This window comes from Nannobrachium achirus (assembly GCF_963921795.1).
Source record: "Nannobrachium achirus genome assembly, chromosome: 17".
Lineage (NCBI taxonomy): Eukaryota > Metazoa > Chordata > Actinopteri > Myctophiformes > Myctophidae > Nannobrachium > Nannobrachium achirus.
In genome coordinates this window covers 39,525,430-39,552,248 of record NC_137824.1, presented here as the reverse complement: position 1 = coordinate 39,552,248, position 26,819 = coordinate 39,525,430, and the positions used below count along the sequence as shown (strand labels likewise).

At 43.1% G+C, this 26,819-nt stretch overlaps 1 protein-coding gene across 1 annotated transcript in view; it reads left to right on the top strand.

Moving 5' to 3' along the window:
• The first annotated feature begins 935 nt into the window (after window positions 1-935).
• The window catches only part of LOC308302167 (bifunctional heparan sulfate N-deacetylase/N-sulfotransferase 1-like), a 79,691-nt gene continuing 53,807 nt past the window's right edge, over window positions 936-26,819 (top strand). Inside the window, exon 1 of the mRNA XM_080746394.1 lies at window positions 936-1,061. The gene's annotated coding sequence lies outside the window, so the exon portion shown is untranslated. The remainder of the gene's footprint in view (window positions 1,062-26,819) is intronic.

Sequence of the window (26,819 nt, the reverse complement as noted above, 5' to 3'; positions counted from 1 at the left end):
AATAATCCGAAAATGTTTTAGTTTAATCATTAATTAATTTGTTATGGCACAATAAATGTATATTATTTTGTAGTTTTATGATTAGAATAGTTAGGCTATATAATTCTTTGAAACAGTTTTGGTATAAAAAGTAAATAAATCTACTGATATAAAATGTGTGCCTCCAGAAATGCTATTGTAACTTAAAGGGCAATTTCTGTTTGGTTTGATTGATTGATTGATTGAGATTGATTGAATACGTTATTAGAAGTTTGCATAGGAAAAGTAGGCCTACAGTTCATTGATTATTAACAGTTTATTAACTGTGCCTAGTCTGAACCAGTAGTGGAAAAGTATCAATACTGCAAAATAGAAATACTCTGTTAAGTGAAAGTCATGAATTAAAAATGTACTTGATTAAAAGTACAAAAGTACTGGCATCAAAATGAACTGAATATACCAAAGTATTCAGAATGTCCCATTTCAAGTTTTGAAATGCAGTCTATAGAAATCATTTGAAAATAGCAGATCTGCAAGATCACAATGCATTGCAATGCGATGCATTATGAGCTTGTAGATCGGCTATTTTAAAATGCCCAACATGTATATAATAGGGCTGAAGTTTAATTCAGACATAGACCTAAGTTGTCAAATAATTGCAGTGGAGTAAAATCACAATATTTGCCTCAAATTGGAAATTTACTCCATTAAAGTACAAATACCTCAAAATTACAGTAGCCTACTTGAGTCAAAGTTACTTTACATCGCTGCATTTGAACAATATGAATCTAGTGATGGCATTGGTGCCTAGTCTGTACCTGAGCCCTGGTTACTATGGTTTTATTGCCATATTTTCAGACAACAAATACATTGTGCGAGCGCCCCCTACTGATCCGTATTAGTCACTGCCTGTAGCTGCAGAAAGACGGGTCCGCCGTGTGTGTGTGTGTGTGTGTGCCACTGCCGCGTCCAGAACGACTGGGGGCTACTGGATGGAAGAGAAAAGCAACACGACGAAATGAATCAAGGATCCATCTGAAACCAGCCGTCGTTGTCGTGATTTTGCACCCATCCAGAGAAAGGTTAGTGCTTTGATATCGCTATGATGTTCATGTGGTTTTGTTGGGAAGACGAACCGGGAGCAGCCCGGTCTCTGTGTCTCAGCCAGGCCGGGGCTGTAGAACGTTGTCTGGCGCAGACGGAGAGAATGCGGCCTGACTGTGACTGTGTTCTGGATCTAAAATCCAATCCCGGAGAAAGAGTTGGGTCTCAGTGCGGGCTGGGAGCTGCATGGTGGCAGACCAGGAGGGCTGTTGTTGAATCGGGTCTGGTGGTTCCCAAGTTTCACCCCCGTTTTAAAACGTAACGCCGAACTCGTGTGTGTCGTTTTGTGATCTAAATGTCTGAAATGAATTCCTTTATGTGGAGACGAGACCCCGTGATGCAGGCGGGTACAAACAAGAAGAAAGTAACTTGTCTTTTGTAACTTTGTAACCGCCGAGGACGAGGTGTCTGTCTGTTGCATTGTCCCAGCGCTTTGTATCGAGTTTGCGTTTAATATGCTGGGCAACGTTTTACTACGATTCGCAAACAATTGTTGTGGTCTTGTCTCTGTGACGAATGACGATAAGTTATAGTTCAGAATGCAGATCCATACAATGGAGGACAGAAATAGGCCGATTCTTTGGGGGAAACTCACGAAAAGCCATTAAGACTGTGTGTGTTGTCTAATCTAATAACGATCCACATGATGGTGATTGCAATGATTACCAGAGGAATGCACTGATAGATAGCCTAGCCTACTCTATGCGATCAAATTAATTTGATCAACTCGGATCAATTTAATATTGCAGACAGTATATGAATGAGAGTAATAAAACCACTTTATGTCACCATGTAAACATTTCTTTAACTGGCCATCAATTTGCATCAATTTCTGAGTGATAATCTTAATAATAAATAAAACGGTTCAACTCAACTCTGAAAACGTTGACTGCTGAGGATTTGGTAAGAAATCTGTCTTGTATATCTTCCCACATTGGAGAAAGTTGGACGCATTAGCTATAAAACACATCATAAGGCATATTGGCATGCATGCCCACTTGAATTGATTAACTACATTGTTTTGATGTTTAGCTGTTGCGTAATGCATCAGTGATAGATTATGTTTCATATGCCCGGTGCCATATACTAGCTTATTTGTAATTCTCCGTGTGGTGCTTTATATAGTAGATTGGCCTCTCCACAGAGAAAGTCTAATCTATTAAATCCTATAAACATTTGACTCCCCTCAATGGGAAGAGGGAGTCCAGACCTGCCTGAAATCTACCGCCTTAGGGTGCGCATGAAGAAGGCCTATATGAGTAAGAGATTAGCGAAAGAGAATGACTCACACAGTGTTCTGCAAAGTGGAAATTACTTTCCTTGCATTTTTGGTCTTAGCCTCACAAAGCATTCTTGCTCTCTGCTCCCAAAACTCCTCCAGTTAAGCATCATGGGAATGTTATTTGACCGGTGATGCTTCATAGCGTGAACTCCCTGATAAACTGCCTGTTGTTGAATTTGTTGTTGTTGTTGTCGTCATCAGATGGGTGTTTTTAGTCCAGTTGCATTGTGATGTAGGGGGGGGGGGGGGGGGGGGACACTTTTTTTGCAACATATTTGATATTGGATTAAGACATACTAATGCTGTCATTTGTTTCAGTCATATGTGTGGGAATGTTACACTATTCCTGCACAGTTCAACCATGTAGGCAACTGTGTTCTGTTAAAGTCAGATTGTTATAGTCTGACTGTTCTGACTGTTTGCCAACAACACTGACCCAGTGCTTTAAGTTTAAGAGGGGTGTGAAGCATTGCTGGCAGACACAATTTGATTGTATTTCAGCATCTTTTGCTTCTATTATGCCTTCAGAGTGTGACTAAGCTAAGCTACAATGCAAAGACATTTGAGGTCGCTAACATAGCATATGGCCGGACAGTATAAAACAACTATTCTACTAATGCCTTCTAAATCAGTTGTTGTCACACTTGCAGGATTTTTCAAAAGATTTAAAAAAATAACAGCTGTACAGATGTGCTCTGAGCTAACTGAGCTTATATCATTTTCTTAAATAGCCAACGCAAAAAAACTAGAATGACAAATGCTTTCCCAGTTTGATTCAGGGCTAAAGGGCATGTTGTCACCTGCCATTCATAGTCACGTTTTATTCTGTTTATCGCTCTTTTTAACCTTTAAACCATTCCTGCACAGTAGGGGCCGATTCATACTCCACTTTTAGAGACACATTTATTTAGGTTCTGTCCAAACTACAATATGACGTCATTCAGAGGCTCGAGGGGTGGGTAGGGTACCGTCATTAGTTCGGCTATTTTTTCACCCCCGAACCGAACTGAAATATATTCGGCTCTAAAAGTGGTATATGAATTGGCCCTAGGCCTACATAGTAATGGGTTTTGAACGGACATGAGATGAAATGGTCATGACTGACTGACTATCCCATCTCATGCAACGTTATGCCAAGTACCTGTAGGTCTATGGGCACTGTGTTGCCCAACAACAACATGCCAGCTCGTGTATTTTTCCATGTCAGCGTCCCTTAAAGCGACACTCAGTGTGTGGGGGGCAGACCTCTCTTTAGACTGCTGCTGGAGCTAGGCATCAATCCAATACACCAGCTCCCCCTTACCCTCTCTGCTGTGTACAGCACTGCTTTGTACTACAAATAATGTTACCCCATGGTTTTAATTCACTGCTACACTTTAGATTGGAACCTGGACTTTGCCCGTTATTCGACAAGCAATCAAATGTGTGATGGTGTAAGCATTAGTTATACTTTTTGGAATTGCACCACGAATTCCATATTTTAAATATGATTGATGCCGTTCTATCAGCTGACAACGCATCGCATTGCAATGAACCATTTAAGCACTATATTTTTACTTACGATGGTGTAATGCGGAAATTGCCGATCTACAAGCCATAGCGCCTCACATCATGCTAATTTGCCTATCATGACATGCCCAGGATGGCAGGTTGAAAGTTGTTAATGAATGGGGGAAAAATTACATAACATTACATTTGGTTTTATATTGAAACATAAAAGATGCAGACTCTACTTTCTTATTCCTAAGAAGCATTTGTCCGTGAGTCTGCATTTTGAAAGGGATTAGTTTCGTCTGTCGTCAGTGCCTTGTTCTGCCTGGAATGTTGCATTTTTGGCTGAGGACTTGATATCGGGAGTGGTATATTGGACCTGTGAGAGTGGGAGCAGAGTAAATACATTTTCAAACATCACAGCACAACTGAGTATTAGCAAATGATCTGATAGCATCTGTAATCCCCTAGAAAACCTGGAGAGTTGTTTTGAATAGCGCTAACCTCCATCAGATACAGTTGGCAGCCACCGTGGGTGTCCGCATGTGTGACTAGCTGGCTGAGCTAGCAATGTGGCTCCATGCTACAGTATGCAGGCAGATCAGATTACTGAACGATTAGCCATGGCCTCCTATCCCCGGCCCAGGGAAATGATTTTCCACTGTCATAATTCCCCAGACTGAATTACGCAGGCCAGTGACTCAGAGACACTCTATACTGTAGGCTTGGATGCTGCACTGCACAGCACAGCACAGCACGACAACACAATATTTGTCTCTGGAGGAGGGAGCCGCGAGTTTTACAATTGTCATGCTGGGAGTGGACAAAATGGACAAGGTGCTTTTTGAAGAGCAATACTGTAGAGAGTAGAGACAGACAGACGGACATATCGGTCAGGCTGATATATCGGCCGTTATGATATCGTATAGGTTGCACTATATGGACAAAGTTTCATATCACGATATTCATGCTAAATATTACGATATCAATAATACGATATTACCGTACAGATTTCATATTTAATATTTTAAGGGTTGCAACAGTGAAAACTAAGCGTTATTCAAACAACAGCTGAACAGCATAATAATAAGTCAATATCACTCTTTTTTTAAAGTGCTATTGGGTTCCCACACTTGTTATTTTGATATTCTAAGTGTAGAAAAAGGCAAAAGGCAACGATATGGGCAATGATATGGGTAATATGGGCAACGATATGGACGATATATTGCCCATGGAGATATATTGCGACATATCGTTGCCTTTCGCGATACTGATATTGCGCATGGTCATACCTCGATAACGATACGATAACGAAATATTGTGCAGCCCTCGTATAGGTATCCAGTTATGCCGCCAATCTGTTCCAAATGTTTTACCACTTTTAATCTGGTGTCTGCATTATAACACAGTGACATCTTTTTTGAATAGGGAAGTCTATTTTGTATTAAAGTTTTTGCATGTTCAGCCAAAACATAGATAATCGGTGGTCTAGGACTCTGCAAAATTGGAATGGGCGGCATCGGACATAAAAATCTGGTCACACACTGTACATTGAAAATGAAATTGATGTTGCCCAAGCAGTGCGAGCACAGCTAGACAATGGGTCACGTTGAGTTGGACAATGAGGATGGGTTCAGTAGGCAGTTTAACCCCAGGCTGTGTCCTTGTTGGATGTTGGCATAAAACGTCACAGAATAGCCTTGAAACCCTACACTGCTCCATGCATGTCGTTTTCTTTTCCGATGGACATCAAAAATGTAAGCGCATGTCACAGGAGGCGTTCAAGTGGTGTGATTCAAGCAGGCCTCCGGTGGAATTTGGCTCAATGGAAAGTTAGACGGTTAGAGGAGCGGGGGGGTGGGGGGGGCGAGGCAGCAGAGGTAGGCCTACGTTTCCAAGGTGCTTGCCCCCCGAGGCAGGAATCCGATACATTCCAGAGGCTCCTGTATCCAGACGAATAATGGAGACCAGGGTGTAGCGTTTCATCAGATGACACATGATTGGAGCATAAGTGCTGGGAAAGTGAGAGCAATGTCGTGGGCTCTCAGAGGTAACTAGCTCTGGTTGCCTGAGGGATAGGCAAGTATGCCACATGAGCAGTACAGGTTATTGTCCCCCACTGTGGGGTGGGGTGGAGAGGGAAGGTGAGGAGGGTGGGTAATGGATTATTTGCCATTGGTTGATTGGTTGGTCACACTGTAGTATTATCTACCACCAGCCGGGGAGCTGAGCCTTTGGAGGTAACGCGAGAAGAGATGTAGCATGAGCAGTGTTGGGAGTAGATCGATAAATGGCATAGAAGTGTTTAGATCTAAAAACTACAGTTGGTGGCGGACTGGCGGTGTATGCAGATATGGCATCAGTCTGTCGTCGTCAACCCACAGAAGAGACTTAAGACAGCACAATATATACAGTCTAATAATGGCATGGCCTCCATGTTCAGTCTTTAGGTACATGGATAGTAAGTTGTTTGCGGTTAAATTGTGATTGAATCTGCACAAGTCACATTGTAGTGCTGGGCATGTTGACAATCTGTATCGCCTTTGGCCAAATGGAAGTGGAGATCATACTTACCCAGAGATGGAGAGATGATCAGCTAATTACAATACAACTCGTATCTAATCTTCAGAGTTTGACTTGTGGATGCCAATGTAACAATGTAGTTTAATTTTCATCACTGGGAGAGCATACTGTACTTACCTTCCACATTGTTAGCAGAACACACATGGTTACCTGTGCACATTCTAACCATAACCACACCAAACCTATGCCTAAACCTCACTAGTACTTTAATCACATAGGTCCTAGTGAGTCAATGGCAATCCCTGCACCAGCTGTGTCCCCGTGTCCCACCAAACAATCAATAGGTTTCTGCCTTGAGATAGTTGAGAATATTTCAGAGTACAGTTGTTGCTGAATCTTTTTGTTTCATATGTTTTTTATTTGAGCAAATTACATTAAGTCAGTGATAAATGCAACAATGCATGCTCTTTTTTTCTCATTCTTTCCACACAAAATCAAAAGTTATACATTTACAAAAACACACAATGAACAGTTAACGTAAATAAATAATACATATACATACAAATAATAGAAAACATACAAGTCATGATCCTAAGTAGTCCCATCCCCTTCCCACCCGTCCCTACTCCACCGTCATTGATACCCGACAATCCAAGTATAGCCTATGTTACTGATGCGAGGTATGCTATGAGAGGTGACCATACTTTATCAAAATATGAAAGTTTGTCCCAAAGAGTATATTTAATCCTTTCAAGATGTAACGTGTTGGTAAGGTCAGTTGTTGCTGAATCTTGAATCATATTTTTTCTGAAGCGTCTATAGTTTGACAATTTGATCTGACTTTGTTAAGCCATTCGAGTCACAGGAAAAATACAAGGGTAACATGAGAAACAGCTTTTGCCTCCGCTTAATCCTGGTTCGGCGTCTTTACGTTTATAATTTGTATTGATACCACCTAGATTTGGCATACCATAAACGAACGGTCTCCCACCCACATGATGGCTTTGGAGGACACACACACACACACACACACACACACACACACACACACACACACACACACACACACACACACACACACACACACACACACACACACACACACACACACACACACCCCCTCTACATAATCTTCAAGTATCTCTTAATTGTATGGGGTGTAATAATAATTCATCGGTTATCAATTCAACGGACAGCAGTGAGCCAGTGTAATCAATGCAAACTGAAATTCAGATTTATATCAATTGGAGCTTGTCGATGCAGAGTGCACACTGTGTTTCACTGGGTGATGATACATTAGGTAGCCATCTCCGTCTGCTGCTTTGTGGGTGGTGTCAGCCTAGAGAAAAACCTGCAGGGAAAAAGAAGTACCTTGCCAAAAACACAAGCAGCAGTGATGATGGCCATCATACAGTGTGTTCTGCCTTTTCTGACCTCTGTTTTTATCCATTTAATTGGTTACTTTCCACATGACATGATTTCACTAACTCTGAAGCAAAATAATTGCATCAATTGCAGGCCCCAATCATTATGGTATGGTCTAAAAGCCAATTTTTGAATTATCTGAACTTGTTATTTTGCCTAGTTGTGTAGCCTAGTAGATGTTATTTTCTTTTCTTTTTTGCTGAGAAATCATTTGGTTGTATAGTATTGACATTCGATCGTTTATGTTGGCTGTTTTAAAGTATAACATTTGTTAGTTACTTTCTTACAGTGGTTAGTCGGTCAAATCATTTGATTATATAGTATTGACATTCAGTCGTTCATGTTGGTTGTTGTAAAGTATAAAAGTGGTTAGTGGTTAGCTGTTTTCTCCCATGCCCTGTGTCGACGCCTATTTATTGTGTCAGTTGCATTTAAAGTGAATGACACTTGATGATGTCTGTTGTGAGGAATTATTTAAGTCATCAAAGCTAGTTTCCCAACATTGTTGGCAAGTTCTGGCAAGACACTACACTACAGGCTAGGCCTGTGTGAGATTACTGTGACTATTCATAAGCAGCGTTAATATTTTCATGATTATAGAAGTCCAACATACAATAACTAACATTGTCCAGAAAAAAAGATCCATCAGCTGGAATGACTCCTCCGCTGCACAGTATATTAACAGTATTAACCAGGCATGATGGTTTAGTTTAAGTCCCAGTGCTCTGTATGTTACTCAGGCTTGTCAACTGAGGCTTATTTACACTGTTTATGCAGGAAAAATAGTCTGTTTTTATTTAGCGGTTAGAAAACACGCTCCTGGATGTTAATGGACTTCACCTCAGCCTTTGTGGACCCTCGGGGCACAGACTGCTCATCCACTCTGCATGGGAGCTCTCCATGTTGGTCTGATAATGAAGCCATTTTCAGAGACCGAGAGAGATGGAGTAATGGGAACACACCACTTCACAGTTAGATATCCTAACCCTGCCCTCATCACAAGTGCTATCAGTTACCAAGAGATTGAAGATTCAAGAGATTTATTTGTCACGCTCATACAAGTATGCGTGTGTGAGATGTTGGTGCGGCATGCTTCGCCACGCTGTGCTAACTAGAGGTCAAGGAGAGAAAATGGTACATATTTAAGTGACGGCAATGCAGTATAGGGAGAGACTGAAAAGAAATGTGTGCACGTATTATAAATTAGTTAAATAACCTGTATACACATCTTTAGTTTAAATAATTAAAGAGTATGGTCAGGTCTACCTGCTCTATAAGAAAAGTGCCATTAGATTACTTCTGTTTTCATTTAGTGCTATATCAAATGAAACTGACTTGACTTTCATGGGGGTGGGCAATGGTAGGGGAAACAATGAGATGGTTGTGTTTTTCTTTCCTGACTCAGTGTGTACAGTATGTGTGTGGGTGGGTGTGGTGAGTGTCTGTGGCGCACACAGCATTCTGAATACCTGTTAATCAGAGTCCTTTGTTTGAAAAGAGATGCGTTATTATTATTAGCAATGTAAAGGCTGTTTTAATCTATAGGAACAGTTTTAGTGCATGTGAATACGGTGTGGTGTGGTGGGTGTGTATGTAGGGGTGGGGTACCGGCATGCCTCCTAAGGCGTTGAGTTGTTGGTGCTGAAAGTGTGAGCACATGGACATGGCGTGGGGAGAGGGGGCCGTCTGTTTATCCAGTTGTCTTGCTGTAATGGTGGTACCCACCAACCAAGTGCACACACCCACAGTGCACACTGCACACCCACATGCACACATTAATTGGCTCTCAAGATCAGTCATGCTGGGCCTGTGATAGAGTATAGCCTCATGCTGTGCGGCATTATATAGGACTAGCCCTTACCCGTTCAAAGATATGAGCTCCGAAATGATGTGCAGTGTGTGGGTTATGGGATGTGCACTGTGCACACAGTATATGAGGGATGGAAAGTAACTTTAACTGGTGCTTGCATGCTAATATGTAGGAGCATCAATGTTAGAAATACCCGTTCCATTTAACGGCTACAGAGATACTGTGTACCGATCTGCATGATTTTTGGACAACATCTGTAACAGGGCCAGAACCCCCCCCCCCCCCCGCCCGCCTGCCTGCACACACACGCACACACTCCCCCCCCTCCCCCCCCGTGTGTGTGTGTGTGTGGGGGGGTTTGTGTGTGATTGTGCTAATGGCCTGAACAACAGCGCCCCTCCCTTAACATGTGTGGTCACAAAAGGTACTGTAGGCTAAATAGATACACCATAAAAATGCTACTATACAGCATACGATTTGTGAAAGTGACAAACGGGCTTCACAGTTATGTCAGGTGTGTTCATATGCTAATGGTGATGCGATTTCAGATCAATTGCTCCAGCCACCGAGGAGAAACGCTGAGACAGACAGACAGACAGACAGACACTCACTCAGACATTCGCAAAATTATAGTATAGATATTGACTGGCTGCTAGGGTAAATGCTAACCTCGTTCCCAGGCTTTCTTGTGATGGAGAAAGACCCCTGTGATACCTGTGTATCACAGGAGAAGGCGCCTCTGGCATACTCTCTGTGTATGGTCTGTTGGGTTGTCAATCCAAAAAACAATGTGAAGTGCAAAGATTATACTCAATAGGTTTTACAAAATTGTGCAATTTCTTAATTGAATATTGCCTCTAATAGTTCCTTATTACAATTATTTTGTCAATGGTAACTACTTGGTGTTTCCCTGGGGAATGTAGACTGGACTGTGAGGAGGAATAGTTATCAATCTTGTTCGGGGCAAGGTAAATGTCTGATAACTGGAGCATTCAGGTTCACATGTTGGTGGTATCGTTACATACCTTGTCATGTAGCTTAACTAGTTGTAGATAAAACGGTAATGATCCAATTCATGTCTTCAGCTGACTTACTGCATACTTGCATAGTGAAACAGGTCTCAAAGTCAGAAGCACAAACAAAGGAATGTGAACAAAGCCGCCAATGTATGAAATGCCAAAACCTAAGTTCTACCACTTTTTCGAGTCACGTGTTCAAATACTGGATTCTGATTGGCTAAATTCCGGAGGTTATGAGAGGACAACTGCCGCAAAGTTGTGTGTCCGAGATCAATGCGCCTCAGTGTACATCCGGGGACTTTCCCCCAACCAACAAATGAAGGTCGCAGCGGTCCTATGTTTACTAACGTGCGTACTATCGTCGCCGATTTATTTGGATCCAATGCAATCCGCCAACTTTAAAGCCCCTTTTCTCTGAACCTATGCCTTTCTGGAAGCGAACAGCCTCTATTTACGGCCGGAACGGTGCTTTTAACTGACGTTAGCTTAGCTGTAAGCTAGACGCATGGATTACTATGGAGTTGGCGCCATCTGTTGGTGAGTAGAAGATGTTGTTTGTGGAACTATCTGCTGTCTCGCGGAAGTTTTATAGGCAATAATGATTGTAACTTAAGATCCTTGCAAGTTACAACTATGTGTTTTCTTTCATGTATACGGGAAAAAGTGGTAGAAAAGCTATTTACCACTCGGGGTCGGACATTATGCTCTCATAATGTCCTGAGTGCGGGTGTTATCGGACTCGGCTGCGCCTCGTCCGATAACACCCACACTGCGGACATTATGAGAGCATAATGTCCTCTCACTCGGGGTAAATTGCTTACTTATTCTGAGTTTTCCCTCCGTTTCCCTCTGTTGTTAACAAGAACAGGTTCTTGACTAAGGACTAATGACAATGTGACTCTACTGGTGTCTCTGTATCTTTTCATTCTTGCTGTGTGCTCATTATCTGTTAGTTTTTGTCTTTTGTATTCTGCTGTACCTGACCTGGCAACTGAATTTCCCTTGTGGGATCAATAAAGGCCTCAAACTATTTACTCTGATTAATAAAGATACTGTTATTGTTTCTTACATATGCAATATCAAACAGTAATTTGGTCACTGAAGCATGTCTCCCAGATCTTCTTCCTAACTAAATGGTTTTTATTTCCAAACACTGAACCGTGTTTTGAGGAAAATATGGCGAGCGTCGCCTTTACCTTGCATTTTGGCCACACGTGTCGACACTCGACAAGCATATCATTAGAGTTACATACCATTAGATTGGGAATCAGTTAGATTTAGAAATTGCATATTGTCGTTCTTAAATACCCTGCCAAACCCGAGGAACCCGAGAATTTCGCGATGTCCCTCCCTGCCACGCCCGAGGAACCCGAGAATGTCCGCCATTTTGAAAAAAATAATAATAATTTTTTTTCAAAAAATGTTTTGGGACCCCAAAAACGTTAGTAGGCATGATAGCGATCGCGAAATTGCTTGTTTAACCCCCATACAACCCCCATACAACTCAGGTAGCAGACCTCCAAGCTCACAACAGTGTAAAACATAATGGCTGCTATCTCATGAATGCCTGAACGGATTTCCATTCGGATTTTTTTGTTTGAAAGCTGTGAGCAATGTGGACACACGTGGTGCATTATCTAGGCATGGGTGTGCATGATCCGTGCACTATGAATTACATGGAAGTCTATGGAGACGAATGGCAGTTAAAGAGTACGAAGGTATTGTTAAATGGCAGCATATGAGTTAAACCGTGTATCTCCATCCATATTTATTATTTCTTGAATTGATGCTCTATTGTATAATTTTCAAGGTCCCTGTCTCTGAATCCCTTGTTTTCTCTTTGAAGGTTAAGTAAGATCACAGCTGTGACTTGATGCAGTCAGGAGGACAGTCTCGTGTTTACCAAACAGTGTATATATGTGTTTATGTGTCTTGAGAGACATTGATCTGTTTAGCTTACAGAGGAATGCACACCTACACAGGATGACTCGGAGGTACCCACTTTGCTATTTTAGCCTGTGATGTTAGATCAGCTTCGTCTCACATGGTGATGGTTTGAAATTGACCAGGGCAGAGAATCACGGTTTCCCACCAGGTTTGAGCTATAGGTGGAGCACGGCATCTTGTGCCCGATGCCCCTGTTGTGTACTCTCTCTTTGCCCCAGAGCAGTCCAACCCACCACCCTATAAGCAGGGCATCTGGCACTCAGTCAGCTCCCATCTGCGAGTGCTTGTGGCCTAACTGTAAACAAGGCATTGCTGCGTGCAAATGGACTTGGACTACATCTAAACAGCGGTGCACGGTAACAAAGTACATTGACTTTTTTTCCCCCCTTCGAACTATGCATCTGTGCTTTACTTGTGTATTTGTATTTTTTGATACTTAGACTTTCACTCAAATACGTTTCAAAGACAAATACTGTTTTGACGCCAAAGGGAAAAAGTACATTAATACCACATTTTGTATTGAAAATAGACGACCAACAAGCTCACAACGCGCACGTATGAGCGTGCACGCACATCTGCTATTTTCTTTAGTATTGATATTTTTGAAAATTACTTGAACATCTTTTGGTGAAAATGTCTTAATTTCATTACGTATTGATGAATAGAAAATATAGTTTGTAATTTAACATGCTCTGTTAATAAAACAGGAGTATCTATACTCTTGAGTCAAGTACCGACGTTGCGTAGTCTTCTAGACTACTATCTTGTGTGGGTGTGTGTGTATGTGGGGAGGGGGACTATGAACATTGCTAGGGGGTCAACTCTATTTCAATTCAGTAAATTGTATCAAGGCATTGGGGATTCCATAATGCCATACCTCTTCTCCATTTTGAATTTCTGAAGTGTAATGGTGCTGTGTGTGTGTGTGTGTGTGTGTGTGTGTGTGTGTGTGTGTGTGTGTGTGTGTGTGTGTGTGTGTGTGTGTGTGTGTGTGTGTGTGTGTGTGTGTGTGTGTGTGTGTGTGTGTGTGTGTGTGTGTGTGTGTGTGTGTGTGTGTGTGTGTGTGTGTGTGTGTGTGTGTGTGTGTGTGGTGCAGGCCCTGTCTGTGTAGGACAGGTGTCACCCAGGGTTCCTTACAGGCACAGCTGAGGCATATATAGACAGGATGAAGATGACAAGCAGGATGAATGTGCCTTTTGATTTAATGTGTTATGGTAAGAATGGGATCAGGTGTGAGGGCCAGGTGGTGCCATGGCTGGCTATACTTGTCAATTGTTTGCCTTTAGAGCCATAAGCATTTGCTCTAGAGAGGAGCTTGGTGCTGTTTGGGTATAGAAACTAAACTACAGGGGGTCCATGGTGAGCTGTACTAGCCCGCAAACACAACACAACAGCCTCTCCCCCCCTTTATGAAGTGTTAAGTGGCCGGATATGTATGGTGAATGGGCCACAGGTGTCTCTGCTGGGTTGTGTGCGCTTGGCCAGAGGTCTATTTGTTTTTGCTTCTTAATGGTCCCAGGTCTCTCACAGCTGGACCAGACCAGACCTCAGTGGCTCTCAATGGGCCGGGGCGGAGGCCCTGTACTGTGGGACTGGGGAGGAAGACGACGAACTGGAGGCAGAGCCAAGAAATCCCACAACGCACTGCTAAGGGTTGAGCAAGTCTGGTATTCTTTACATCCATTCCTCTCCCTTTCTTTCCCCCTCTATCCTTCCCTTCGGTCAATTAGGGCTGCAAAGTAGGACTCAAGTAAAGGCGTGCTCGTTAAACTATAAACCTTTATGAAAAAGTTAATTAAAATGTTTTTTGTAGGTTGGGCGCCCGGCCCCGCTAGCCTTGCGGTCCCGGCGCATACCACATAGGATCTAATGCCTGACAGCACGTTGCGGGTTCGAGTCCCGCTCCCGACGACCTTTGCTGCATGTCTTTCCCTGTGTCTCTCTCCCTCTCTTCACTTGATCTATCAATAAAGGCAGAAAAGCCTAAAACAAAGCTTAAAAAAAAGGTGTGTGTGTGTGTGTGTGTGTGTGGACCTCAACGCCACACACACACAAACCTATGTGCTACACCATGATCAGTCTGTCCCAAGGGAGTACAGCAGGGTGAGGTAATGGGTTGTTAGCCTCCATGTTTGGACGTCCTTCCTTCTGCAGTAGCTGCTATCGCTGCTCTGATCTCTTGATTGTTGGACTAACCCTGTGGCCTGCACAGATGGCCATGCAGGGCTGCTATATCGTAGCCATATAGTTGATATCTGGCCCCCATCGGTCCCCGGTCTGCCCCTCACTCATCCGTACCCCAGAGCCTCATCAAACTCTTCTCCGATGTTTTTTCCCTGCCACCCTCTGTGTTATTGTCTCCGGCACCCTCTCCAGAGTATGCCCTCTTTTTATTTCTTTATTTAAGTCATCTTTTCAAATTCCAGGACCAGAATCCATTTCACTCTCCCCCCCCGGGCAGTAGGGGCGACGGCTGGAGACAGTGTGGCAAATTAAATTTGGTCTCCCTTTTCCTTCGAGCAGGCGGACGAGGACAGAATAAGAGAGGGTAGTAGGGTGGGGACCCATGAAGAGCTCATTGCTCATTCATTGCCGCCTCTTTTCCTCGGGGGCCTACCTGTATGCCTATAATAATCTGTATTCTTTCGCAAACTTTCATTTTCTCATTCTCCGGTTTACTCTCTCCGCTGTTGCACATTCTAATGTAAAGGTCTCTCCGCACTCGCCATTACTGCTACTGCAATCTGACCCAGTTTATTAGTTTGCTACTAGTGAATCATTAATGGAGGTTATCTAACCGTTCCTGTAATGACTCTGATCAGTCATCCTCTACTGCCCCTCTCTTTCCGCCAGGTTTCTCTCCTCGGTCTTCACGTTTGCATTCTGTCACATATGCATCTGACGAAAAAAGCCCCACCTGCCCTCAAGCTATAGGGCTATACGTTTAATAGGTACGCTGTTCAACTGTAATATGTCATTGTGTCGGAGCACAATACAAGGCCTAAGTGCGCTGAATGCAAATTAATCTTGTGGGAGATGTCAGCGGCTGAATAGTGTGCGGTTTGGGTAAAGGGGGGGGACGGGACATGGTGACGGAGAGGAGAAAGGGAGGGAAGGAGGGCTGCTAACAGTGGTGGCAGAGAAGAGACCAATGGGGAGAGGGGGGAGAGCACAGGGACGTGCAGAGAATGTTAGAGAGGCAGGGGCTGACATTTCTAAAAGGGCCTTTTGGTGAAAATATCGAAAATAGCAGACCTCCACGCTTGGAGGTCGGCTATTTTCGCTGCTTGAGTTCTACACAGAGAGGGCTATTCTTTCAACATAATATGCTGCATTCAATTTCAGGAGAGGTTGGACAAGACAATTCATTATCTCCAATGTTGCCTTCAGGTATGGCATGGAAAGAGGGCATTTGCATTTCTTTCACCAAAATAAAAACTGCATTTGTGGTCTGGAGAAGGTACTTTTTTACAGACGGATAAAAGGGCAGGGGCTCAAGCCCCCTTTGATGTCTATGTGTGCATGTGCCTGGGGGAGCATGTGAAAAGGAGGAGGGATGTGGGTTGTAGTAGTCATCTCCTGGCCCATTCATCATGCAATGCCTGCTGGGATACGGCATGGTCGGCGCTGAACAACACAATTAGTGCCTGTTGTGTTCTGTTGTGTTGTGTTCCGTACCGTACGTTGTGATGTGGGTGTGTTGGGTTGTAGTCTGTGTGGTGTAGTTTTGTTGTATTCTGTTGTCGTGATGTTGTGGGCAGCCCCACTCTGTTCTGTGTTCGGTTGTCTTTAGTCGGCTTTGTTCTTCAATTGTTTCTGTACCGTCTGACTTTCCTCAGAGGCCATCCATCTGTTTTTTGTTCTTGGGGAAAAAAAACATGACGTGTGCTGCATACAATCACTCTTATCACCCACTGCAGCTATTGTAGAGAATCAGTTCGATTAACAGAGCATTTGTCGGTGGATTATCTGAGACTTCTAACTCTCCTCTTACCAGTCTGTCGCCATAGAGTGCCATATTTTATTTTCACATGGCACACTGCCTTCTGGGCTGTCGTCAGTCCTCTTTCATCCCCATCCAAATCTTAGTCGCCAAATTGATTTATGTGATTGACAGGCTCGGCTAACCAAGGAGGGGCGGGGTAGGAAGCATGTTGTTTACCCTCTGCTTGACAGTCCTCTGTGAGTCCACAGATGTTTTCCACCAAATCGTAAATATGTTATGTCAGCCTTTCTGATCACAGAAATGCCTCCATCGTCCTGTGTCTTGTGTAGTTTCTTCATACACCAGCAACAGGGCCTTCCTGCCGACAAACCTCTTTTAGCAGGAAGGTGGTGAAAAGGGTCATGTACGTTGGACTATGCATGTAATTCCATGTATAAGAATTAACATTTGACATTTCTGTTTCCTTGTTTTTGGAAAGGTTCAGATACCCTTCCAAAGGACGTTATGTCCGATTAGTTTAGTACTAGCCTCGGTGCCGGGGTGAAACCCCCCTCATGGGTGGTGTTAACATTCAAGCCTATAAAATAAGAATGCATGAAGTAATCTTCAATAGGCCCTTATGAGCGGTCCTCCTAAAAGTTCAGGGGTGTAAAATGGCAAATGACCTAAGGTATTAGCACCGGAACAATGAATGAAAACCATGCCTAACCCCATGTGTGACTATATGGATAAATGCCAATGCAGATGAAAGGTTCTAGTGAAGGCTGTGACCTCTGCCTGCAACAATAAGACTGGCTGGCTATATTATACAGTGGTGGAAAAGTATTCTTTTTTACTTAAGTAAAAGTATTAATACTGCAATGTATAAGTACTCTCTGTTACAAGTAAAGTCTGGAATCCAAAATTTACTTGAGTAAAAGTAGGAAAGTGTTGGCTTAAAAATGCCATGACTTAAAGTACCAAAAGTAAAAGTACAAAATGTTTGAAAATAGCAGATCTACAAACTGCTTGCAGATCGGCTATTTTCAAATTGCCAAGGTATACAATGTGGCTACAGTGGTAAATGTATGATTTTAAATATTATAATTTATATCTGCAAAGTAACAAGTAACCAAAGTTTTTAAATAAATGTATTGGAGAAAAAGTACAGTATTTGGATCCGAGGTATAGTGTAGTAGAAGTAAAAGTCTTGGAAATTGAAAATACTCAAGTAAAGTACAAATACCTCAAAACTAAAGGACAGCACTTGAGTAAATGTACCTAGTTACTTTACCCCAGTGATTCCCAAACTTTTCAGCTCGTGACCCAAAAGAGAGATTTAGTCGTTTAGTCGCCCTGGGACACAAAATAAAAACACAAAAATGAAAACATCAGACCTACAAGCTCGCAACGCGCCGCGAAGCTTGTAGATCGCCTATTTTCACTACTTCTTAAGCTTTGTTTTCTAATTTATGGAATGTCTTAGATTTTTCTTTTATTTATTTATTGAATTACTTAGAAAAAACATAATATATAGGTTTTTATTCATGAAAAGCTTTGGGGGATTTTTTTTATTTATTTATTTATTTTTTATATATTTTGACAAGATGTAGGAAACCAAAAAATGTGTTCGTGACCCACAAATGGGTCCCGACCCAGTGTTTGGGAAACAGTGCTTCACACCACTGGTACTGGCACGTGAGTTCCTCTAACCACGTCCCATGAGCTCACAACACCTGCTCTGTAGCTCCCCAACTTGCAGACGTGGCTGCTCGTCCGTCGTCAAGTTGTCTCCTGTGTGTCCTAATGAAGCCAGGAGCGGTGACAACATGGCACACGTTTCATTCTATGCCTAATTGTGTAGATGCGGGGGCTGGTGGCCGTGCTGCAGTGGTTAATCTTGCTGGTGTGACAGGAAACAGCCGAGTCATCAAGGGATATGGCACAGCTAATTAGATTTGTGCATGCTTCCATGTGTGAGGAGAGGAATGGGGTGAAGTCAGATGTAGTGAAGGGAGAAACTGAAAAGGGCTACAATTTTAGAATACTTCTTTTTCACTAATTGAAGGGTATTAGTAAATTATCCTCGAAGTCGCTCTTGGAGATCAAGGTTTGTCGGCTTAATGACGACGGACAACTTGAGGACACCTCTAAGCTCATTAGAGCCTGCAAATCACACTTGAAGTCAAATCAAATTCAAAGGACAGTGGACACCGCAAATAGCCAAATGGGTTGTCACTAGGGATGAGCATTTTCTTTGTTCTTACTTTTGTTAATTTTTTTAATCAGGTTGCTAAACATGATTCTATAAACAGACAGATTTCTAGTCACCAAAGGTGCGTTTGAAAATGCACACCATTGGTACCAGAGGCGCAGTGGCACACTCACATATTAGTTTGTATTGGCCAGTGCGCTCGCTGTGCCCAGTGCTGTATATTACTTTTTTGGCTAGTCATCCTGGTGCCTAGTCATCAACGCGTCATCATCAGCAAGAACGAGGGCTTCCGAATGGAAAACGAATGAAGCCAAACGGCGGCCATTGTTACTTTAACACACTCAAACTTCTTTTTTGTGGCACAGAATTTACTTTTAAGATATTTTAGGATAGTATTTAGTTGTTTGAACGTCATATGTGTGGTCAATTCACCATGACGGAGTCTATTTAAAAATATCACCACGGCATTCGGGCCAGAACCGGCGGCCGCCAGTGATGCACTCATGTAGCCGACAGGACAGACAGGCTACAGCAGCCTGATAGACGGATACATGCGTATCCCGCGGCGATACACCCCGCTATGAATTCTCTGACAATGCCGTGTTATAAACACACAATGTTTATGAGTACTTTCTACTTGGGTACGGATACTTACGTTTTTTTACTCTAGTAAATTTGCATGGAAATGCACACAGACACAGTGCGCACACTACATACACTAAGGTAAATGTGAACTGTGAAGGGAGTACCCTACCTTTTGGTGCAGAAGCTGGGCTTAAAGTCATCACTGTGGAGGGATGGGAGTGAGTAGTTGTTGTGCATTAGAGGTGCTGAATTTGTTCATAACATATAGCAGGAGCCATCACTTTATTATTCTTTGTTATGCTAAAGAAAACGACAAGTGCAACTGAATTTCCCCCTTGGGATAATAAAGGTATCTATCTATCTATCTATTATATAATGACTGTTGTCATTTCTAGTATTTTCAGCCAGTAGTCAATTTAATCAAGAGAATTTTCTATTTGAAATGATTGCTCAGACTTCCTGTTTTTTTTCCTGGTTTAACCCAACACCCAATATAAATAAAGACTTCCAGCAAACTGCTGGTTGAGAGGAATTAATTAAAAAAAGATGAAAAATGCACAGCTGCTGGCCACAGCAAGAGATAAAAAGTAGAAGAATCCTGATGCAAAAATATGGGCTAATTGTTTAATCAGGCAATGTTTTGCCGGATGTTAAACTGATGCGGAAACTACAACCACAGGGGATGCTAGGGGATGACAAATCAGGATTATTAGGACAATCTTTATTAAATTACCTGCTATTGTAACTGCTCAACCTGCTCCCAAATCTCATTTAATTTGAATGCCCCCGTTGTTGGGAATGATGCTTGTTGGGAATGCATGCGCCTATGTACAATATTACCCCATGTCAGAGTAAAGTACCTGTTGCCTCCATCCATGGTTCTAGAGTTATGATAGTTGTATTATTCTTTTATTGGTATCATCAATAATAAAGAGAATTGTTCTCCTTAGACCATTGCACGGGCACCTAGCTTATTAAGTAATTGCGTGAGGTTAAGGTTGGACTAAGGCTAGGTTTAGACCTAGTTTTACTGAGGTTAGGGTTACATTAACCGTAGTTTCTAAGAAGAGAAGACAGAAGTCGCTTACAAGGTACAACTGCCAGTCAAAGCCACTGCTGGCCAATCACAGTGCATCCCCACCTGGTCTTGGGTCAGAAAGGCGTGTATCAAAAAAGCATCATGGGTAAGGCAAGACCCGCCTGTGGAATCTTGTGATTGGCTGAACCGGAGGTAGAAGCGTGCTCCGCTGTGTTCACTTAGACCGTGCGGAGGTGCCGAAAGTCGGGGGGCGGGCGACGAAGATTTACTGTTCTGGCCCCCTAGTTTACAGCTTCTAACGGCGCTGACTCAGCTCATGTGACATTCGCAATGCTCGATACAGCGACTCGCTAGCTGCCGCTCGCTCGGTGGTGTCTCAGGTGGACTGAAGCGGCACGCCTCCGTCGTAATCACCGAAAACAAGCGCTCCTTTACAAGAACCAGCCTTAGTTACCCCAGTTGCTTTTTTGATTCACGTGTCAGAAAGGAAGCATGACACAGTCCATCTTAGGTGTAGGAAACCAAACTATATTTGTGACTCGTTGAGCTTTACAGGCTCAGCTTTATATTATAGGTTCAGTTTAATTGATTTTGTCGGGACCTTTCTTATGGCTTCCACTGTTTTCTGTCCAGTATGTCCTCAAAGTGTTTACTGAAATGTTAGATGGTTGTTTCGATTATGGGAATTTCATGGGACTTTTAAAAAGTTATATAAATTGTGTACATGTGTATTTGTTTACACATGTACTATATTTCTTAAATGTGACCGTAGTTGACAAGATAACATGAGTAGTTACCTGTAGCATTTACTCCATTTATCTGGTCCAGCCCATCTTTGGTAATTCTCAAGATCTTGTCCATATGTCAATCTCATAATACTCTCATTTCCCTCCTAGACGTCACTGCTGTCTCCCTCTGGCAGTAACATAAACCTCAGCCTGTCCTTATATGACCTGGCAGGGATCTGTTGGGGTGGGGGGCTGGTCAACACTTGGTCTCAAGCCTCAGTGCATCCCATAATTTATTATGACTCCAGTACTTAAGTGCTGGGGATTATATGCTAATATAATTGCGATTGCATTTGGAGCTGCTTTTAGAACTAGGCTTGTAGAGGGGAAGTACTAGAGAAGAAAGTTGTGTCAAACCTCAGTAACGGGCTTCACTTTAAAACACCTTTTGGGGCAATTTTAGTCGTTTTGACTTCCACCCTATTGTCAGTTACAAAGTACATAACCATGAGTTGTCCATGAGAGTCCTCGTATTATCCACAATGGTGCCACTGCCGCACCGTGTCCCTTTCAGGTTATGGGAGACCGCTGGGTTCTGTCACCTGAGGGATATATGGTGGAAACTTGTGTCCTCTGAGGTATGCAGGCCCCTCCGTTGGGTCAGCTGTTGTGCCCTGATCAGACATCCAGGAGACAGCAGAACACATCTCTGTCTGTCTGTTTCCAATAGGGCTGGGTGGTGGAATACCAGAAGAGTCGCCGGAAAACACACTTGCCTGGGCTGATGGTTTATGCCTTTTGATTTGATTGATTGAGGTATTTATTAGAAGTTTTGGATAGGAAAAGGTACAGTTTCATGACAGTACAGTTCACTGATACAATGTCAACTAAAAGGAAACTCGGGTAAGGCTAGGCTTATTTGTTATTCTCCACTGAGATCCTTAATATCTTTATATGTAAACTATGCCTAAACGGTTAAACCTAACCTTATTCCTAACCTTAACCTCAGTAAAACGGTACCAAAACGTAACCCTTTTCCTAACCGTAACCTCAGAAAGATATGCTTAATCCTAAAGTTATATCTAACATATTCTCAGTAAAACAAATACAAGAATAAAAATATCGGCAAGTATGTTTTCCGGCGACTCTACCGGGTGGTAGGGGTTGGCTTCGTTCTAACCCTTGTCTTGTTGTGTGAAGTCTGTATAAGTTGTTCACTGGTTGATTTACTGGAGTTGGATTGATCATCAGGCGTGTTCAGTGCCTCTACTGATTGCGGTCAGCTGAAGACCCACGCTCATCAGAATGGGTGATGTCATATGACCTCACTGTGTCCTGCCGCGATGCCTCCGTTTTTTTTATTAGTGGAACCCCCTGAACTCCTTCAACAGGGAGACAAGTGGTGACATTGAACAGGGTGAGCTACACAGAACGAGAACAGGCTCTTCCATCAGTCTCTCTAAAATATGTTTGTCTGCCCTTGTTATTATATATCTCAAGCTTGAGTCCGGCTGATGATGCCCGATGTTTGGGTCCGATGCAGTCCCGATTTTGGAGAGTCTACGACATATGTATGCGCGTGTATGTATTGTGTATATGTTTTAGTGCCATTATCGATTACAATCAATTTGAAAAACTTGACTTGACTTGATTAGTTTTCAGAAATACAAATTTCATTTCTATTTTTGACATTTAAAAAAGAAAAACGCCTACAATGACATGCCCAAAATAGGGACGGCAGGGTGACAGTGATTTTAAGATTTGAGAGACCTCAGCTGCATAACTGGCCAAAACGTCAATAGTCAAATAATGGCCGACATATCGGCTACATCGATGCATCAGTCTGGCTCTGGTCTAGTCTCTATCGCTCTCTGGTCTCTCCTTAGCTCTCGCCCAGAGCGTCACTCTGACAGACCCGTCGGCAAATGACTAGACCGCGAATTCTCAGCCCCTGTGAGCGCTCAACTTGAGTCAAAATAAACAAAACTACTTCGCTACTCAGTCACCAAACCAAAGGTAGTTTTGCGTTGTTGAAAGTCTATTCTCTGCGGTGGTGAACCCCTCAGCACCCCACCCACTCTGCAAAATGCACTATTTTTGGCATGAAATAAAGTGCATCCAACTCGACCGCCGCTTATTTCCGGGTTGTGAATGTGAACCATTGTGTCTGCGGTGGCCGCTGGGTGGCTCGAGGTGGGTGCGTTTTATTTCATGACAAAAATAATGTATTTTACAGAGTGGGTGGGATGCTGAGAGGTTTGGTGAGTAGTGAAGTAGTTTAGTTTATTTTGACTCAAGTTGAGTGCTCGTAGGGGCTGAGAAATCCCGGTCTAGTCATTTGCCGACAGGCCCAGAGCTAGTCTCTCCTCTAACTTCACCTCTATTATGGTCTCACCCCCCGTTCATTCAATACAAGGATGACATCACCCTTGCATAATGGCATCCACCCTTATTTCCTTCCATACTTCCTTCCTTCCTTCCTTTCTTCCTGTCATCAGCTGCTCGCTCTAATTACATGAGGGTGATTTCAATAAAGTAACTGTCGGCCTCACTCCATTAGTTATATTAACACCCAGATTCCTGCCCTGGAGTCTTCTGTCTGTCCTCAGTCTTTTTTTTCACTGAGGGGGGGGGGGGGGGGGGCGGGGGTATAACCTAGTTACAGGGGCCCAGCGGGGGAGGCCAATCAATTAATGAACAAAGGATCCAACTCGGTGAGCTGTAGCGGTCAGTCTGCCACTAGAAACAGCGCTCACCAAAAACAACATGGCCGTCCATTCTCATCTGATGTATATGTGTGTGCGTGTGCATATGTTCTGATCGGCGGTGGGAGACCATTTCGCTGTCCAACGAACAGTCCTCTTGTCGATTAAATCAGGGGTCTTCAACGTTTACAGGCCAAGGACCCCTTAGCTGAGAGAGAGATGAAGCAGGGACCCCCACAACCTGTTCATAGATTCCATATATTTTGATTTTCATCTTTTGGCAGCACAATCATCAGTGTGATGATGATGATGATGATCAGTGTATTTTGGATTTATTGTGTTTTCAGATACGTATTTAACCACTTTAACTGTCAATACTTAATAAACTTGAGCTTTCACTATACTTAGTCTGCTCTTGTCCCCCTCTGCCTCCCCCCTTTGCCTAAAATAGCGCGAGGCGTTGTGAGCTTGTAGATCTGCTATTTTTGGCTAAAGTTCTCAGGAAAAAAAAAACGGTTTCTATCACACAAAGATTTGGAGGACCACCTGTAGTAACTCTGAGGACCCCCTAGGGGTCCCGAACCCCCTGTTGAAGGCCCCTGGATTAAATGGGTTGAATTTTAGTTTGTTCTCGGATCACTCACACCACTCCCATCTTTCTCGCTTCTCTCTCTAGATCTTGCTCTCTATCTTGCTCTCTCGCTCTGTCACGCTGTCTCCCCTTTTATCTCTATATTTCACTCTCTTGTGTAAAGTATATTTTATTTTTTGCCCCTCCCCCCACCACCATATATATGAATAATACATCTGGATAACAAAAAGGGGTCTAATAATGCAGACAATAATCTGACATCACTCATAGAAATATACATATATTCACAATATTTGAAAAATAGAATTAAGGGAGTTACTATATTTTTTAACTGCCCCCCCCCCCCCCCCCCCCCCCCCCCCCACCTGGACGAGCACTAAGAGTTGAGGAATTACATTTTGTATAAAATGGCCTACATGCTCATGTAGATCGGCTATTTTCACAATTTCTGCCTTTAATATTTGACAATTTGGCCAGTGTTTAATTTGTCATTTTAGAGTTATTAAAAAATACCTTAGAAATGTGCAGATACCCTCTCTACACTCAAACTTTATGTTGGTTTGTTTACTGTTGAGTATGTTGCACGTAAATTAATAATCTGGGGACCCCCCAAAATAATTTGAGGACCCCCCTCGGGGGTCCTGACCCACAGGTTGAGAACTGTTCTAGACGACTCTCCCCATAGATGGATGGATGAGACTGTTCTGATGAGAATCTATTAATTCCTGTTGGGGTCAGAGGTTAAACAATGTAGGCTATGTAATGATTCTGATTAGTGGTTCCCATGGCAACAACAGCGGTGGTTGTCTCCATGTCTCCCGCTCTCATCCCCTCCACCTGCAGTCTTTCTCTCCGTCGTTCACCGCGTCCTCTCCCTACCTTCTCGGTAGCACCCTGTCATCTCACTCACACAAGTGTTTGTTTCCCCCCCTTCCTCCACCCTCTCTCTCTATCCATGTTGTCTCTAGGGATGGGACCATGTGAAAACATATCATGTCACGATTATTGTGACCAAAGAAATTGCCATTTGTGATTATTATCGCGATAATCAAAATATCCCCAACATCCATTATCCTGGGGCGGAACGTTTGCCAACAAATAACAGATCTACAATTTGTGACACGTTGTTAGCTTGTAGATCAGCTATTTTTTGGCAAAGAGATTTGGTAGAGTGTAAAGAAGACTGTATCAATTACGTTATTTCCGGGTCCTTTTTTACCAATTATAGAGGGTTTAAATGGTACTAGATATGCAGCTCTGCAAATAAAAGGTGAAGCGATCCCAGTGCATGACGGAGGATAATTTCATGATAAATTTAAATCTCCACAATGCAATTATCGGGAGTGTCACGATAAACGATAATAGAGATTATCGTCCCATCCCTAGTCTTCTCATACCGTTTTCTTAATCCAGACATTCTTCATTTGCACCCCTCCCATCTCTCTCTCTCTCTCTCTCTCCCTCTGTCTCTCTGTGTGTCTCTGTGTGTTCTCTCTCTGTGTCTCAGAGAGCTCTTGAATAATGTACGTGCAGGGCCAGTGCAGGGCCATAGGCCAGAGCTGCAGTTAACCCTTTGATCTCTGATCACTCACACATCATAAATGACAGCAGCACACACACACACACACACACACACACACACACACACACCCACACACACACACACACACACACACACACACACACACACAACACACACATCCTCTACCTGTAAGGTTTTAGACAAACAACACCCCGTTACCACACCCCTTCCGGTCCCAATTGTTGCGCCATTGTTATCTTCGAGTCGACATTGATGTATTATTGAAGGCCTCGAAAAGGCCCTTGTTGAATAATGATTTGGGAGGGAAGATGTGCGGTGGCATTCTGAACATGGCTTCCTACACAGTATTTTGGAGTGCAAATGAAAGATTTAGCGGTTTATTGTTGTTGTTGTTGTTTTTTTGCGCCCGTCAAGTCCACCGTGCACTGATTCGCTGTGGCACCAATGTTGCACACTTTTTCTCTTGAGGGCCCGAAATCCATTAGTACATATTCCTTTAGTGTGAACCGTCTGGGGATCTGAATCTTATAAGCAGCCACAGAATGTTTCATCAAGGCATATGCATCGTATGTGACCAATTTGTATCAATTAAGCGTCTTGATCACGTCACGCTCGTTCAGATTGCACAAAAGCATAGCTAGCAGAGGGAGTCTATTAACCCTTGTAATCAATAGTGATCCCCTTGCCTTTAAGTGCTACTCGTTAGCTTTACCGGCCCATAACCGCAGGCTGGGGGGTATTGATCTCTTGCTGACAGGACGTTTCCCCTTCAGTAGTGTGGGGGTGCGGGGGGGGGGGGGGGGGGGGGGGGGTCTTTGGGCCTAGATCAGCTTTCCTGTTCCCCCCTTCCATCACCACAGCTGTTCCAGTCGGCAGGAAGAAAACATGGCTGTGTGTGTGTGTGTGT